We start from the raw sequence: 16,400 nt of genomic DNA, 5'->3' as shown, positions 1-16,400 counted from the left end.
TTGCCATTTGTGGAGGACTGTCTCAGCATACTTGGTATGTTTGTGTGAAGATCCTAGAAACATTTGATGTCCTCAAGAGAAAGTATACCAAGCGGCTTGCTCTATACAAAAGCCGGGTCAAAGGCGGCACAATGAGATTTTCAAAGCAGCACGTGAAAGTCGAAAATGGCTCGCGTGGCGAGCGGTAATGAGTCGGACGACTGTATTGGTTAAAAACTTCCACTACACCTCCCAAAATCCTTTAAATGAATTGTATACCCGTTGAGGGAAATGCATGGTAATCGCTATATATTTAGCACATCGAAATATTTTTTTGTATCGCTTTTATTTGTCTCGAAAAGAATATTTTATTGCACAAAACTTTGGGTCTGTTTTATGCTTAGGCAATTTTATCATCTCTTATTGTTTTTTCACAAAATTTTGTCGCTGTGAATTTCTAATGTGTAGAAACCGCAGCGACGAAAACATGCTCGATATATATTATATTTCGCATGTAGATACAAAAATAAAGAGAAAAATTTACATTTACTGAGAATGATTCTTAAGCCAGGGTGAACATCGAAACCTTTGTGGTACTGTAGTTGCGAAGAAACTTTCCATAGTGGTACGAGCCGGTCAGATCCTTTTGCAAACTTTCGTGATCATATATGCGCTCGGGGGCTGTGCTGCAGATGTTCAGCCCCCGCAAAAGCTAACGTTGCAAATGCATATATTTGTCTCTAAACTATAAACTTCTTTATTCTCAAGCCAGAATTTACCAACGAACTAACGAAAAGTTAGGCTTTGTATGAAAAAAATCCACAGATATTATTGTTATCCACCAGGTTTGGTGAATACAATCTTTTTCAAGACTTGTTCAAGATACGTGCTTATCCTTTTGTTTTCCTTTTAAAGTGTTTGTGTGCAAAATACGCTTAAGAAGGCCATCAAAAATTGAAATCTTGCAACTAAATTGCGTTGCCTCTTTCTTTTTCTGAATTGTTGTAGAAAATTGAGTGATAAGTTATTGACTTACAGAGAGGGGAATAATACTGCTGGTGAAGGAAACCCACTTTACCATTAAATTTGTGTCAATCATTTTTAAGGGTATCACGCAAACTGGTAATGGATTGATCGCCAGATGTTATCACTTTCCACTTCACTAGATCCGAAAAATTATTTTGAGTTGCATTCCCGCCTCAAGTCGCCAAAAACTTTTCTACAAAGACTTGCGGAAGCGGTTTAACATGGAGTTAAAACTCTTACAAGGCAAAATATAACATTAGCACCAGGAGCAACTAGCAAAATCACGCATTGCGCTAACACAGGTGCCCGCAGGAAGAAGAAAAAGAGGCCTTCCACATAAAACATGGAAGACGACGATAGCCACTGAGTCTGGGATGTTCTCCCGAGATAGCAGGTGTTAGGGCGCGGAGCCCAGCCAATTCAAATGACCATGATGATAATGACAATTTAGTTGATACAAACAAACCTACTACAAGATCTTTGTCTCAGTATTGAATATCCTTTTTGTCGCTTTACGACTCCAAGTTACAGTATTTTGTTGTGTAGAATGGCAATCCTTCAAATCGCAGCCTGATATGAAGTCATTTAACTGAACTCGTGAAAATGCTAAAAGGTTTGACTGAATTCGTGAAATTGACGGTAACTGATTATGATAAGTCTTATAAACCTTCCCTTGTGGGAGTCTTAGAGACGCCGTGAGAAGATTGTAATTGCCTCTCGAAAGCGACTTTGCATCCTCGTCCACATACAAGCCATTGGCTACATTTAATTGACACAATCGAGTCTGTACGTGTTTTGTGGTGTAACATTGGTGATTTTCGGCTTTGTTTAGGCCACTTGGACAATATCATCGATTTGTGTGAGTTTTTGGTCGATTTGACATTGCCCCGTGATGCGTATTTCTTTCCTGCGTCCTTTTTGTAAATATTTAAACTAACCAGTTTTGAGAGGAAAACTTCGAGTTTGAGGAAACATCTGTCAAGGTTTATAAAAATATCCTAATCAATATGTTAAGCACTCAACTTAGGCGACATTTTAGGGGGAGGTACACCGGACTCACAACAGATATTTAAATGGAGGAGGAAAAAAAACACCCCAGCATAATTTGCATTGGCAACTTTAAAAATTGTATGCAAGTTTTCAAATTCAATAAACTGATGTTTTCTCTGTTTTCTAAGTCTAGGGGAAGAGTAGGACCATGTAATATTTATATAGGCGACAATGAAATACCTTCGTCAATGGCCTTAAAATCTAGAAATTTTCTTGGTGGTTACAGCAAAATCGAATTGTGCAGCTGTATTGTTTTCCTGTAAAAAGATAAAAACATACCGAGCGGACTCAGTTTGCTCACTAACCTGGTATAATATGATACGTAGTGTTAACGTCTGCTTTCACCTAGTCGTGTATTCATCTGAGTTTAACTTCTCTTTTATCTGAAAAATGAACGAAGGGAACATACTGTTAGATGCTTTTTTTTCTAAGTAAACGCAATCGGAAATGACTTTCAGCTCATGATTTCTACCTTACTCCAATCGTGGGCGAGTGCCATCAATTTTCTGAGTAAACGACGAACAGAAGTAACTCGATAGCAATATGAATTTTTCTAGTTTGCATGATTGCAACAGACAAGGTTAAACACAGCGACAAACGGACGTGTTTAACTGAGGAACCAATTGTTTCCGATATTAATTATTAAAACAAAGAAATAAAACAAACGGCAGCGACCCGAAAACGGTCGGTTAACAAGCAACGCGGCAAATACCAGACAACATTGTCAGGCTAAGGAAGAGAAAGCAGCAGGCGTTTGATGAAATATGCAAATTACTTTACATTGAAGGAGAGAAGTGAACAACGGCTTGTATCTATGATACGAATAAATCTTAAGAGCAATGACACATTGAAATAAATTAATTTGATATCGAATTTTCTTCAGTTAAAGTGTTCAAAAGTGAAGTTACCTCAATAAATTTTTTAAAATGTCCCAAATAGTATGTTTATGGTCTAAAGACGTACGAAGGGAAAAGTGACTTCATTTCGCTCCAGTATACATTATCACTGATAACCATTTTCCCCACTTGTTAACAAAAATGCTGCGATCCACAAACTGTAAGAATGTTTTAAGAATTATAAATTGTTTTTTGTTTTCAATCGAAAATCTTTCTTAATACAGGGATAAATGCAAAGGAAGTACAAGAAATCCCTAAATCAATAACCATCACTTGTCGACTAACAATACAATTTAAGGAGGAGTCAAAACGTTACTACGTCGAGCGATAAGACAGAAGTGCATACAAGAAATTTCTTTGGGCAGTTAAGAGGGTCCCCTATACTTTTTCCGTGACGCGTGAATAAGCATTTTTTGCTCTGCGTGAAGCGTGAATGAGGATTTATTTTTTCCGTGATTCGTGAATCTATATTTTTCCGTCCGGGAAACTGGTTTTCGATGTTTTCACGATTCGTGAATTATGCATTTACTTACGCGTGATTTGTGAACCAACGATATTTGCGGGGATAATTTTCCACTTCTTTTGGAGATTTTAGCGTCATTAAAGCTCGTAAGCTACACCAAACTAGATGTAAAACCTACCCATTTGACGCGCTTGCGGCTGGAGGACTGAGAACTAACTACAGCGACAGTGAACCAGGAGGGCCTAGAATCTAGTCTGTCACGATGTGTTAGACACGGCATTTCGATGCATCAAAATGGAGGGTTCTGTATGTTTTGCGAACGTGGAAAGAATTTGTATTTTTATTTGACACATGATTTAGCCTTTGCATTTTTACGTGAAACGTGATTGCTTGCTTTTTTCTGTGAACGTGAAGCTGTTTTTCGAATTTTACGTGATGCGTGAAGAGGCCAATTACATATGCGTGAAATTGTTTTCAGAAGAGGTATAGGGGACCCTCAGTTAATAATTTTTTTACGCGACCACAAATAATACTTTTAGTCTTGGAAACGTTTATCACCATGGGATACGAAATCGACTCAGTATCCTTGGATAACTTTGCAGCTGTCTCCAGTTGACACCCTTCAAATGTTCTTTGTAAAACTCTACCCATCATTCTGAGAGTTACTTATGGAGCTTAGGACCATTTCTCATTTTCAGTACACTTCTCCCTTTCGGTACGTCGCGAAAATGTTTCATCTACAGTACAGTACAGTACTGCACAGCACAACACAGCACAGCACAGCACAGCACATTACAGCACAGCACAGCACAGCACATTACAGCACAGCACAGCACAGCACAGCACAGCGCAGCGCAGTACAGTGCAGTGCACTACACTACACTACAGCCACAATACCTATATTTATGATAATAATAATATTGTTTACAGTTATCGGTAACTAAAGGTAATGAACCATTATTTTTCTTCATATCTGTTTATTATATATGAGACACAAATAAAGACAGAATTTAGAGATTAAATTTAAAAAGAAAATACATAATTACATATCTTTTAAAAAGTTACCTAGGGTTGTTGTAAATCCATCTAATTATTTTTAACATTAGACATCCTTGCGCTGATTGGTTCGCTAATAGCCTTTTCTTTTATGTAAGTTGCTGTTTGTAGTTTCTTCCAAATTAATAAAGGTACCTTAACTGATTTGAAGTGTCTAATGAAAATAAAGTTAAAATACAGTAACTAAAGTAAGGCTGGGAACAACGTCACTGTACGTTTTCTATTGGAAAATTTCGGAGAGAAACAGAGCTTCGAAAAAGGCGGTGGCGATTTCCCTCTGGGCCGTTGCCAGTAGAAATTCGACGTGCTTCATGTACCACTTTACAGCGTGAGCACCTGTCCCATGCGTTTCGGCCTTCAGGGCCTCGCGCTTCGACGATTTCCTTCGCAAAACTTCAAATGGATAGCGTCTTGTATTTCACGGAAATTTTCAACCAACTTTTCCGGAATTTTTGGAAAGGTTTACAACTCTTGTGCTATGGACCTCTTCGACGATGTCACGCAATATCAACAGTTCTTCGCATTTTTTATATAAAACAATAATGGTCAAAAATAGCAGCCGCATAACTTAATTTTATAACGCCGAATTCAGTAAATATGCAATGTTTCATAAAAATCTGTTGCAAAATCAGGAAGTAATAGGACTGCAAACTTGCCAATTTTTATAAAGAAATGTATGTCGGGGGGTAAGCGTTTGCATATTTTGTACTTGAATGAAAAAATCAGAAAACATGACATCATCGAATTGGTCCATCGGCTCCTTCGTGACCATCCTTTTTTATTTTCGGTGTATTATTTCTTCTTTGGCGCTTTTCTGCTTTTAAGATTTCCTTCAATTTGAAAACAACTTTGTAAATCAGCAAAATGACTCACAACATCCTGACATGACTACGTTGAAGGAAGTCATAATTGCACAACATTTCAAAGGCTTGCCGTATATAAAGCGCACGAACTCAGTCTCAGCCTTTGTGCCCTCGAAAGCGAAAACGTATAAGCCAAGCGCTAAAAGCTATTCAGTAAGAATCTGGTGTTTGAAATATCTCAGCTAATTAATTTCACAACCAATGAACGATCATATAAATGCCATACAAAGCGTAGACGTCAGAAGCCTTATCACGGTTTTGGAAGCCATCTTGACGGGTACATATAAAACACGCGTCAGAAATTACAGTGTTTGTACGGGAATCCGATGGCAAACAATTTTCTTAGAAAAAGTATTGTAAACAATTTATGAATAGCAAAGGTAAGATTGCATTAAACAACTCTGAGTGCCGTAGCTGCGCTAGAAAGCGTTTCTAATTTTCCATACATTTGTCGATTATTTTTTTCTTTAGAAGTTCGTGGAGTAATGTATAAGAAATTAAAAACGCTACTGGCCTTTTTCTAGCTCAGCTACACCCTGAAGTGCAGTTAATGTAATACTGTCTTGTATCTTAACTCTGCTATTCATAAATTGTTCAGAATTCGATTTTTAACGAAATTAATTGCCATCGGTTCCTATACAAACACTGTAATTTTTGATGTGTGCAGCCTGCCCACCAAGGAGGCTTCCAAAATCTTGATAGGGTCTATTCTTTAGAACTATGTCCATGTTGTAACATAGCACTCGCAAGCTGTTTCAGTTACGAATGATAAATGCGATTTTTATCAAATCAATATTCATTATTATCCTCCCTAATATGTAAAAATCATGAAATTTTCATTCGCGGCGAAACCTATGCAAAACTGTAAGAATGAAAAACATACTCCGATTTTCATGGAAATAACTCACACTTGATCAAGATTAGCTCCAGCTTTTGAAAAGCGATACCTGAATTATAATAGAAATGTAATGAACAAAACCACGTTTGTAATAATCGTTTACAAAAGCCGACTTCAACACGTATTTTAAGTTCTGAGATACAAGGAAACGAGCCCCCTCTTTTCGTGAATCGGACAGTTTGAGTTTGTGAGTAATTCCAGATCTAGCATGGTATATTCAACCAAAAACACCTAACATTTAAAGTTACACTTCGCTAAAACTAAGTAAATATTATGTGCTAGAAACTTACGCATGACGAGGAACAAATCCGATCACGATTCGATAAAAGTCTTCTTCTAGTACCTCAATTACATGTCAAAAGCTGTGGAATAAGAACAGACGTATCATCGGAAATACCTAGCCCGAAAATACTAAACATTTGAAATTCTAACAGTGTCTCTTTTCAACAACAGGATATTTATTCTCATTTAAATGGTTGCTAATGTTAAAATATTTGCATATTTTTGCGGTTAAAGTTTGCCAAAAACTGCCGACGTGACAGTGTTTGTAAACACACATCCATCAAATAATTAGAATAAAAGGGTAATTTTAAATTAATTTCAGCGTGGGATATTATAGTGTAACAGAAATCCAAAGAAACATTATCAAAATAAGACAGTTTCATGTACCCTAACAAGATAATCGTCACAAAAAGCCACAACCTGATTTACAATTTATGCATTGTGGAGAATTTTAAGGTTGCTCTGAAATTTGACACATAATTTTAATAACACTATTTTATTTGAAGTTAGGCAGTCACGTTTACTTATACGTTTATCCCTTTGGTGAAACAAGCAGATTTTCGTGACTTTTCTTCGTGAAAGTTTTGTAGGTTCGTTTTAGTGGGAAATATGAAAATAAGGGGGCATTTACCGTGGTTTATGTTATCCTTATAATTTAAATATCAAAATATCAGTCTAATGCGTTAGTTTACTGATCGGTACGCTTTGAAGGCCAACGCAGCGCCGACACCGGTAACTGGAACGAATCAGGGCGTTCAAAAAAATCGATAGGCATTTAGAAGAACCTAAACCAAAGCGACAACAAAATTTTACACTCTCAGCATCACTCCACAAAAGGACTAAATTTGCATAACAAAATGTAACAGCATGATTAAAAAGGGAAGTGAATGAAACTATTCAAAGCAATGTTTGGCGAGAAACCACACTGGCGATTTTCTTTTTCTTTGTAACCGACACTGATTTGATAAATGAAACGTTAATAACTTTCTTTGTATCGCAGTTGAGGAAATGTGTTTATTTAAGAGAAATTACGAATTTAACCAGAGAAGAATCCTACGCGGCAGCATTTGTTTTTCAAAGGCGACTCGTAAATGTTTTCGGTAAGTTGTTACTTTTTTAAGTGTATTTGGATTATGCTCAAGGAGAGAAACTGTCTAGGAAGGTGTATATCAAAATCGATTACCTTGGAAAACAGCCGCTTTGTTTAGATCACTGTTTTCTTACAGTCACGTTAGCCGCTACAGCTTTCTTATATAACAACGTGTAACTCGCATATTTGAGAACCTTTAAATAATATGTTGGTCTCAGGACACAAGACCAAATTTGTACGCGCGCGGACATTCAAAACGTGACTTGTTGAGAAGGCGAGGGAATTACTTGATGTTATACGTACTGTAAGTTGACAGCATTTAACGTCAACGAAATATGCAAATATCAGCCACTCACTCTATGAGGCTGTTCCTTAAAATGCTCCTCATTTTGACAATGGAAACTTTCATGCCACTTTTCATGTCTTGAAAACGCTCTCCAATTTGACACATAATTTTAATATCAGAATTTTGGTTGAAGTTTATGACTTTTTCAGGACTTTTTGAAAAAAATCGCATGGTTTGAAAACTTAATGATTCGAACTGTACAAATTTCACCCAATACTTTTAATCTATCGATCGAATTTTGTACACAGCAAGCCTTTAAAACAAGAGGTAGCAAGCAACCTTGAACAATAATCCTGCCGATGTACGTTTGATCAGAGGTTGATCAAGTCGACCGAAGATATAGACGAAAAATAAGAAAAAAATTGACGTGATTATATTTATCGTAACTTTTTGGTTCGCTTGGGCGGCGTATCATGCACGCGAGTTTGGTCGAGCCATGGCTCGTAGTTTGGCTAGAAAAAGTCGAGCCTTAATACCCAAGGCTCGACCATACCCAAATTCGCTCAAAACTGTTGAGATATCTTTCTAGTTACAGTAATCTGTCCGGCGTTCCAGTTATGTGATGCGCGCAAGAAGTTTAGTTTTGACACCTGGTAAGCCTCGAAGGCTCAATACACTATTTGCAAAACCTCTTTTCAATTTGAATCGCTTGACTTGAAAGTGACCATGATCTTAGTCGAATCAGGTCAGTGACGTGATATCGAGTAGACACGATTTCTGACTGGCAAATGTAAATTTGGGTACCAATTTCCATATATTAAAATTCAGCATAACACAATAGACCTCAGCACGAGACCCCGGGGAATAAACCCCACAAACTCTGTAGTTATTCCCCGGAGCCTCGAACTGAGGTCTATTGTTTTAGGTTGAATTTTAATGTAGTGAAATTGGTACACTGGATCCAAACCTACCACAGTTTCTGAACACTTTCTTTATTTCCCTGGTCATACTTCTTCTCACATGCAGTTCATTACAAGTTAGAAAGTCTTTCCCTTTAGAGAATCTATTCGTAAAACCAGGGAAGCCAAACGTATTATCCAAACTAATTAAAACTTCTTGACCCTCTTGGCTCAAATGAACCTCATGGCTTAGCTAACTTCTACATTTTGTCGGCTTTGCTTGGTTTTTAAATGTGAAACTGAACTAAGCCACAAGAATAATATTCAAGGCCTTTCCAAGAAGTGTGTGTTTCGGTCGCCATGTTGGTGTACAGATGCCTTGCATCCACATGTTGAAAGTATACTATCTTCCAAATATTCCTTCACCAATAACCACGTCAAGAGAAACTCTCTGCCCCGGCGAAGACATTTGCCTAGCTTTATTTTATACGGCGTGTTCTAATTAAGCTGGTATTGAAAGCAAGCAAACAGCTGCGCAAAGGAAGATCATGTTACTGCAAACCACTAATTCAACTCGTTTCTAGGTGCGCACCAGGCAGATGTAATTTTCAATTATAATAAAAAGACGAAATCAATCATGCCTGTGAAAAAATGTAAATATGTTTTCTGCATAAGAGCCCAAAGCCATGTCACAGGGGCAGATCACCAAAATTTAGACAGTGGGGACCGAGAGCGCAATCTCGTCCCAGACCCACAACGTCAAGACTTGAATATCCTCGGACTAAAAAAGGAGATATCTAAATTAAAAGGGGCCCTCTGTTCTCTGCTCTTCCCCCCTACACATTGTAAATTTTTCCATGACTAAGAACAACTTACGCAAAAATGTGTATATTTTGTTAGCACGATTAGTAAAAGGAAAATCATACCACAATGGCATTAGCAAGAGTTCTTTGTATCCAAAGCATATTTCTTTACAGAATTACCCCTAAATCTTGTTACGTAAACTGTTCTCATAGCAACGGTGTGGCCTGTCAGCTCCCTTATCAAGTAAGTAGAGTCTTCATTGAACGAGTTAAGTTAGGACATGAAGACGCAGATAACAAGCCTATACAGCCCACCATTAAAACTAATACCATAAAACTATCATTTAAAAAACCAGACGAAAATAACCTATTATTAATATTGCGTTATAGATCTTCAGTGTATAGAAAAGAAACACTCGTGAAAGTTCGGGAGAACTCGCACAAGCGGCGGAAACACTTGCTTGGGGCTTGTGTTCCCACAAGATGTTTCGTTCTCCTACAGACCCGTGTCTCTATTGAACAATTAGATTATGAGCTAAGAGAATGGAAAGTGAGTAGCGCAGCCAATCAAAGGACAGCATCCGTGACAGAACCCTAGTAGATTTATACTAAAACTCATGAGACACAAGAAATGTTTTGTCCATTTTTAAATTGAAGAGACGAAAGTGAGAGTTAAATGCTTTGCCCTTCAAGGACGCAACACGGTGACCCTCCCACTAATGTACGTATTGGTACAGAGGGCAGAAGGAGTTAAGCCCCGGCCAAACGATCGCAATATTTGAACGTAACATATCGCAACATTGTTGGGCACAACATGTTGCGCGCGTTTGGCCACCCTGTTGCGATGTGTTGCTACACGTTGGGTATCGAAAATCGAACTAGTGCGCATGCCCGGACGCAACATTGTTACACGAACCTGGCCAAACGACTACAACATCATGCAACGTCCACAAATGTTGCGTAAAAGTTTGACCATTTTCGAATTTGTGCCAACAACACCCAACATGTCGCAGCACGTTGAATTGCAACAGGGTGGCCAAATGCTTGCAACATGCTGTGCACAGCAATTTAATGTTGCAATATGTTGCGTTGAAATGTTTCGATCGTTTGGCCGAGACTTTTAATAAAATATAACGGTAACGGGAATGCCGCTAAACAAAAGGTCTAACGAGCAGTGCAATGACTATGCTCGCGCGTTGAAAAACATCGTGATATGGCCAAATTTTGGGTTCTCTGAAGAACGAGAACGACGACGGTTAACGATTTTATTAAATCCATTTTGAAATCACTGGTTATTCTTGCAATCTGATTGGCTCTCAGTGGTGCGATTTATTCATGAATCGCACTGTTTTTTGCTCCAAATCGCATCTTTTTCTCAGCCAATGAGAATGGGACAGTAAAACAAAACAAAACAACCAATCAGATTTCAATGTTAGCTTAAAGTAATCAATAAAATTTCAGCAAAAGGAAGGGCAAAAAGTCATTGTGTGTTGAATTTTGCAACTACTATGTTTGCCAAAACTTTTTTATTGTTTTTCCCAAAAAATTGACGAATTTAATTAATTACAGTTTCTGAATGACGATTATAAGCTCCTTCAGGTTAAAGACCTACTTTAATGGAAGTTTCCAACTTTCAGTGTTCATTTTGACGAATATTTTGGCTATTTTTTTTTCAACATCTGCTCAAGATCAGTAAATACCGAGTCCGGTAAAATATAAACAAAAGAAAACCACACAACAACAAATTCAGAGCCACCTCAAAAAGGTAGATTTTTCCAGGTTGCCGGTAGTTTCAAACAAAGCAACACAAGAGCTCAACTCCGTCGCTGATAAAAAACATAGTCAAAACTACAAAACAGTGAATGAACGAACGTCTTACGAAGCTGTACCAGTCCCGCCATCCTGAAAATATCTTGGAACAAATGGTACCGCAAGAACTTGACAAGTCTGACAAGGTCCTGAGTATTGAGTTCTACGCCGAGTTCACAAAAAGAAACGTAGATGATAACAAGCTGGAATTCCTAGAGTGCCATTGAACTGGTATTTAAAAGAAAAAACCATCCAGTGGACATCATGCACTCGAAGGAGTCTCACAACTCGAAAGGAATCCATCGCAGAATTACACCGGTTACACCTTAAAATTCCTTCTCCAAAGACAACTAGAAGTCTCGGCCTCAACCACAGAGGAAAGGAAAACCTTCCATCATTCATTCAGGCGACGAGAATTGAACATTTATGCATGAAGTAGACAGTTTTCGTTCAAACATCAGGACTGTTTGTCCTTTGTTATGCTCGAATGAGTTTTCGTCACATGACATCGTTTTGCATACTAAATGATATGTAAAGGCATTTCCGGTTCCGCTATTTTTAACAAACCGGCAACTGGAACAATACACCAAAATCTAAAATCTAAGGCGATAAAATTGTGCGATTTCAAAATGGATCTAATAAAGTGGCAATTGAACTTCGTGTCGTGCAATTTTGGTCTGAAATCATACTTGTGATTTGAAATCGATTTTGAAATCACGCGTATGATTTCAGACCAAATTGCACTCCACTCAGTTCAATTACCATTATATATTTCTTTATCGAATTCAACGCTGTGTCGAATATTCTGTTTCGAGATAGTTTTGACAGTGCGATTAGTAGGTAAAATATAAATTCAATTTTTAATCGACTTTGTCCTCAATGTCGCCGCAGTGGTTACTTAAAACTCCCTAATTATTTTGAACGCCGTCGATTTTCTTGCTTCATACAATGAGCGTTTTCGTGACATCACAGCGGCTATCTTCGTGTTCCGAACCAGTGACAGTTTCCTTCACTGTGGAAATGAGTGTTTTCTTACTCAGAATTTGTTTAGAATAATTCAAAGTTATGCAGATATGATTTAGTGGTCACGTGCAAAGGTGTTAAACGCACATTAAATCGTTCCGGTTTACTATTGAACATACGTGTCAATCTCGTTCCCAGAGTCTTCGTTCCCCTTGACCAGCGGTCGGAAAACGAGAGCTCTGGGAGCAACCATTTTGAAATAACCGAATTCTGGGGATTCTGCCTATCCGGTTTCACTGCGTAGTCTGCATCTATGGCGCATGCCTGAAATGGTTGCTCCCAGAGCTCTCGTTTTCCGACCGTTGGTCAAGGGGAACAAAGACTCTGGGAACGAGATTGCATACGTGTCGGTTTTCTCTACTCTAGCATCATCGCTCGCTGTACCCACGTTGACACTGAATAACTTATGAAACATTTCAACAGAAACTCAGCAGTTTGGAGCAAGAATTACTACGACTACACGGGTTGCAAAAGTAAACGCAAATAATCTATAAAAATACAATTGAAGTCTTCGTATATTTCTTTTCTATATTTCTTCGTACATTCACTAAGACCAAGGTACAACATGCAATTTTTGTTATTTCTCCCTTTTTCATTTTTACTAATTTCCATGTCACATTTGGGTTTCCTTTTTTCGTGAACTTCATATCGTTTTATTTGTCAAGTAGTATGGATCAGTAAGGAAACAGAAAGGCACAGAACAGTAGCATCAGTGAACAGCACAACATGGGAACTGGAAAAAACAATATAATGCTGGCTTCTTAAATGAACGGCGTTATTTTGAATTCTTTAGGCTGAAAATAACATTGCTTTTCATTGAAGAGCGGTGACATAATACTGAATTATTTATGTGTACCTAGCTCCTTGGAAAGAATAGCAGGATTTCAATAATAATTTAAGCTAACCTGTCAGCGTTACGGCAAACTAATTCGTCCAGCCAATTAAACACAACAGGGTAAAGACTGTCATTTACAAATTAAAGCAAATGGTTCAGTTGAAATTACTTCGTTAAACAGGAAGATCTAAGTAAACTGTCTAAAACTGACAAGATTTAAGCGATGTGGAGTAACCATTCCGACCTTGTCTGTCACTTGCTTCCCGTACTTATTAATTTCTGTCACCTGTGCTTTAGGACATTTATCTTTCTCTACGAAAAAAATACAAAACAATTTCTCTGAATGTTTGGATTAAAACGATTCGATGAATCTCATCTTTAAGGGCCATTGGGCTGTTACATTGACCGTTACCTATATTTTCCCAAAGGAAAAAAAACTATTTTCTGAACGAGTGGCGAAGCAATCTATTTCTTTCATGTGTAAATAGTGAGCGAAGCATAGCTTCAACACCTAGCTTCTTCGCATCTAATATATTTTTTTGAATTCGAGTTCAGAAATGGTACTGTGGTTCAGTCTATGGACTTTGCACGGTCTTTAAACTGATTCGAGGTATACACATTTGAACTTTTTGGAGAGTTTTCTGTAGAGAAAAAGACCAGCAACGAGACTATTTAGCGGCAACAATCTAAAAGATTATTTAAACCTCAGCAAGTATACTGAGACTGAGTGTAGAATCTGGCATTATTTTAAAAGGAATTTTAGCTGAAAATTTTTAATAGTTTTAACAGGTTGTTAAAACATGTTTGTTGAACCTACAGCGAGTATAATGTTTCTCCGACGAGACAAAGCTTTGCCAAAAAGATTGAGATCTAAAAGATCTTCCATTCATTTCTTTATGTTTTAAAATCACTCCTATAGCTTTTCCTTTCGCAGCAAGGACAAGAGTGTGTTAATTTAGAGCAAATTATTTTTTCTTCATTTAAAGCCCGATCTCAAAAATATAATATGGATGTCGACTCGTTTTTTTCAGAATAATATTTAGTTTCATCAACCACAAAACTGAATTTGCATAAAGCATCTCCATATAATTGTTTTCAATAAATCCCACTTTGTTACTACCAACAGATAAAACTTACCGCAGAGCTGATCCAAACACAAATCTTTTCAAGTTCAACCTGAAATGAAATCGTTTCGTCGTTAAAAATGTTAGCAACTGTGGCACATAGTCCGGCTGTTAAAGCTTACTTCAATGCATTCGCTTATATATAACTGAAAATACTGGTCAATTTTATAAAGATGAGTCCTTCAAACCGGACACATCATAAGAGGTAATATCAACCTTTGTCTCGACTGGGACCACTTTCACAGGAAGACAATGTTCATCATGTTCGTAAAACCTTGAACTATTCTGGAGTAAATATTGGTTTAGTCACGTGACCATGTCTGGGATGCAAATGGCACTGGAGTGTATAATGAGCCCAAAAATCAAAATATGTGGGTTACAGTGATGCCATCGATGCTTTAAATTTATCTTAAGAGAATAAGTAGGGATTTCATCATAGATCTAATAAAAAAATGTGGCGAATGTTTAGCTTTTGAGGACGAATTTTTCGGCGAACAAATGTTTTGTACATCAGAGGAAAGAATTTTGTATACATCTGCCATGTTGGAGAGCTGTAACAGCTTGAGTGCACCAAGATGGCAACTACCACCTTGCAGAAAGATCTCAAACCACAGCGGCCTTTTCTAACAAATCTTTCTCTTTACTTCAATTTCTCATAATAAGGTTTGCTGTGCACAAGACACTACTGAAAGAAAATAAAGATTTGTGCCATTCGAAAAAAGCATGCTCAGTGGAAAAAAAACTCAATTCTCCAAAGAAAACCAATCTAGAGACATGAAAATTTATGAGCATTCTCCTTATTGAAACCGTCAGCGACAACTCTGTAGAGTACGTGGTAAGAGATGTTACAATTTTGATGACGTCAGATCCTCGCAAACTGCATGTTGTGGGTAGTAAGCGCAAAACAGAAATTTAAGAAGACCGTTCAGGTAAAATAGATATTAGCACGCATTATTATTTCAACGTATCAACAGCATCAAGCTGTTTACGTTAGCCCCTTTATATTAATTTGATAAACTGACTCCGCCCACAAATCAGTTGTTAGTTTTGTGTCAGCCTTCTCTCCTAGTGGTGAAATGCTGCTGAAGGTTCAGAACTGCATTATACCACTTATTATAGCCATCTTTCTCATGCGTCATTTTCAGCTCGCATGTCTGTCATGTTTATAGCGTGTGTGTAATTAACATGTGTTGATGAAATCCTATTATGATTCCATTTACTGAAAACTATTGAACAGTGCTTTCATGCGTTTAAGGGCCTTGATAGACATTTTGTAAGATCTTATGACCTCCCCTCCTCACTGATCAACAATTTTTACCCAGGCCCCTCGTAATCCAAAATTTGTGAACTGACCCCCTTCCGAAAATGATAACGCAAAATTGAACTTATCTGAAGCTAAACTTAATAATATCAAGGAGGCAGCGTGTCGGACTCGAAATCCAGCGGTCCGGGGTTCGAGTCCCGCTCTAACTACTACCTGTATTTGTTTCTAGGTAGCCTCGAGTTCAAATCCTCGGCCACGCTTGAAAATAGCCAACTGGTTTGCCTCCGGTCAGTTGGGATTCTTATCAACGTTATGTTCAATTTGAATTATTTGTTTCAGTTGTTTGCTCGGCCCAACTAGCACTTGTGCTATAAACATTGTCGAGGGTAAATAAAGGTTATACATAAAGGTTATATATCAAATGAAATTGCGGTTTTAAATGATATATAGAGGATATTACACGGCGGCGCGAAGATATGAATTTTATTTCCGAGTGGTAAAAACAATATTTTACGAACGAGCGCAACGCGTGAGTAACTATTGTTTGCTGTACAAGTTGTTTAATCAGCTCTTGAGTATGTAGAGCCCTAGTGTGTGACCGTTCAAATGAAAGCTACTATACAGCATTTTCATGGGGTACTAGCCTTGATGCTTTTCAAGTTGGTTCTAGCTTTTCAGTCTGTCACTATGGGTGAAACGTTTACGAGTGGACATTCGAACGACTGACGAAATCATTGGAGAAATACGAGTGATT

General features: G+C 37.7%; 1 protein-coding gene across 13 annotated transcripts in view; it reads right to left on the bottom strand.

The window, feature by feature from the left end:
* Positions 1-16,400, bottom strand: part of LOC110047477 (gamma-aminobutyric acid type B receptor subunit 2-like) — a 66,042-nt gene that overhangs the window by 39,873 nt on the left and 9,769 nt on the right. For 5 of the 13 annotated variants that reach the window (XM_089277252.1, XM_089277264.1, XM_089277254.1 and 2 more), the window contains exons 2-4: positions 14,396-14,434; positions 6,522-6,593; positions 2,361-2,438 (exon numbers count right to left, since the gene is read on the bottom strand). The gene's annotated coding sequence lies outside the window, so the exon portion shown is untranslated. Of the gene's footprint in view, positions 1-2,360; positions 2,439-2,527; positions 2,870-6,521; positions 6,594-13,502; positions 13,571-14,395; positions 14,435-14,598; positions 14,691-16,400 lie in introns of those variants that run through there. The other 8 variants (XM_089277261.1, XM_089277260.1, XM_089277263.1 and 5 more) reach the window with 5 other exon arrangements.

This window comes from Orbicella faveolata, unplaced genomic scaffold (genome assembly GCF_042242905.1).
Source record: "Orbicella faveolata isolate gen_17 unplaced genomic scaffold, um_ofav_v1 contig_46, whole genome shotgun sequence".
NCBI classification, from domain to species: domain Eukaryota; kingdom Metazoa; phylum Cnidaria; class Anthozoa; order Scleractinia; family Merulinidae; genus Orbicella; species Orbicella faveolata.
The sequence above is the reverse complement of the archived record's forward strand: the minus strand, read 5'-3'. Positions and strand labels throughout refer to the sequence as shown.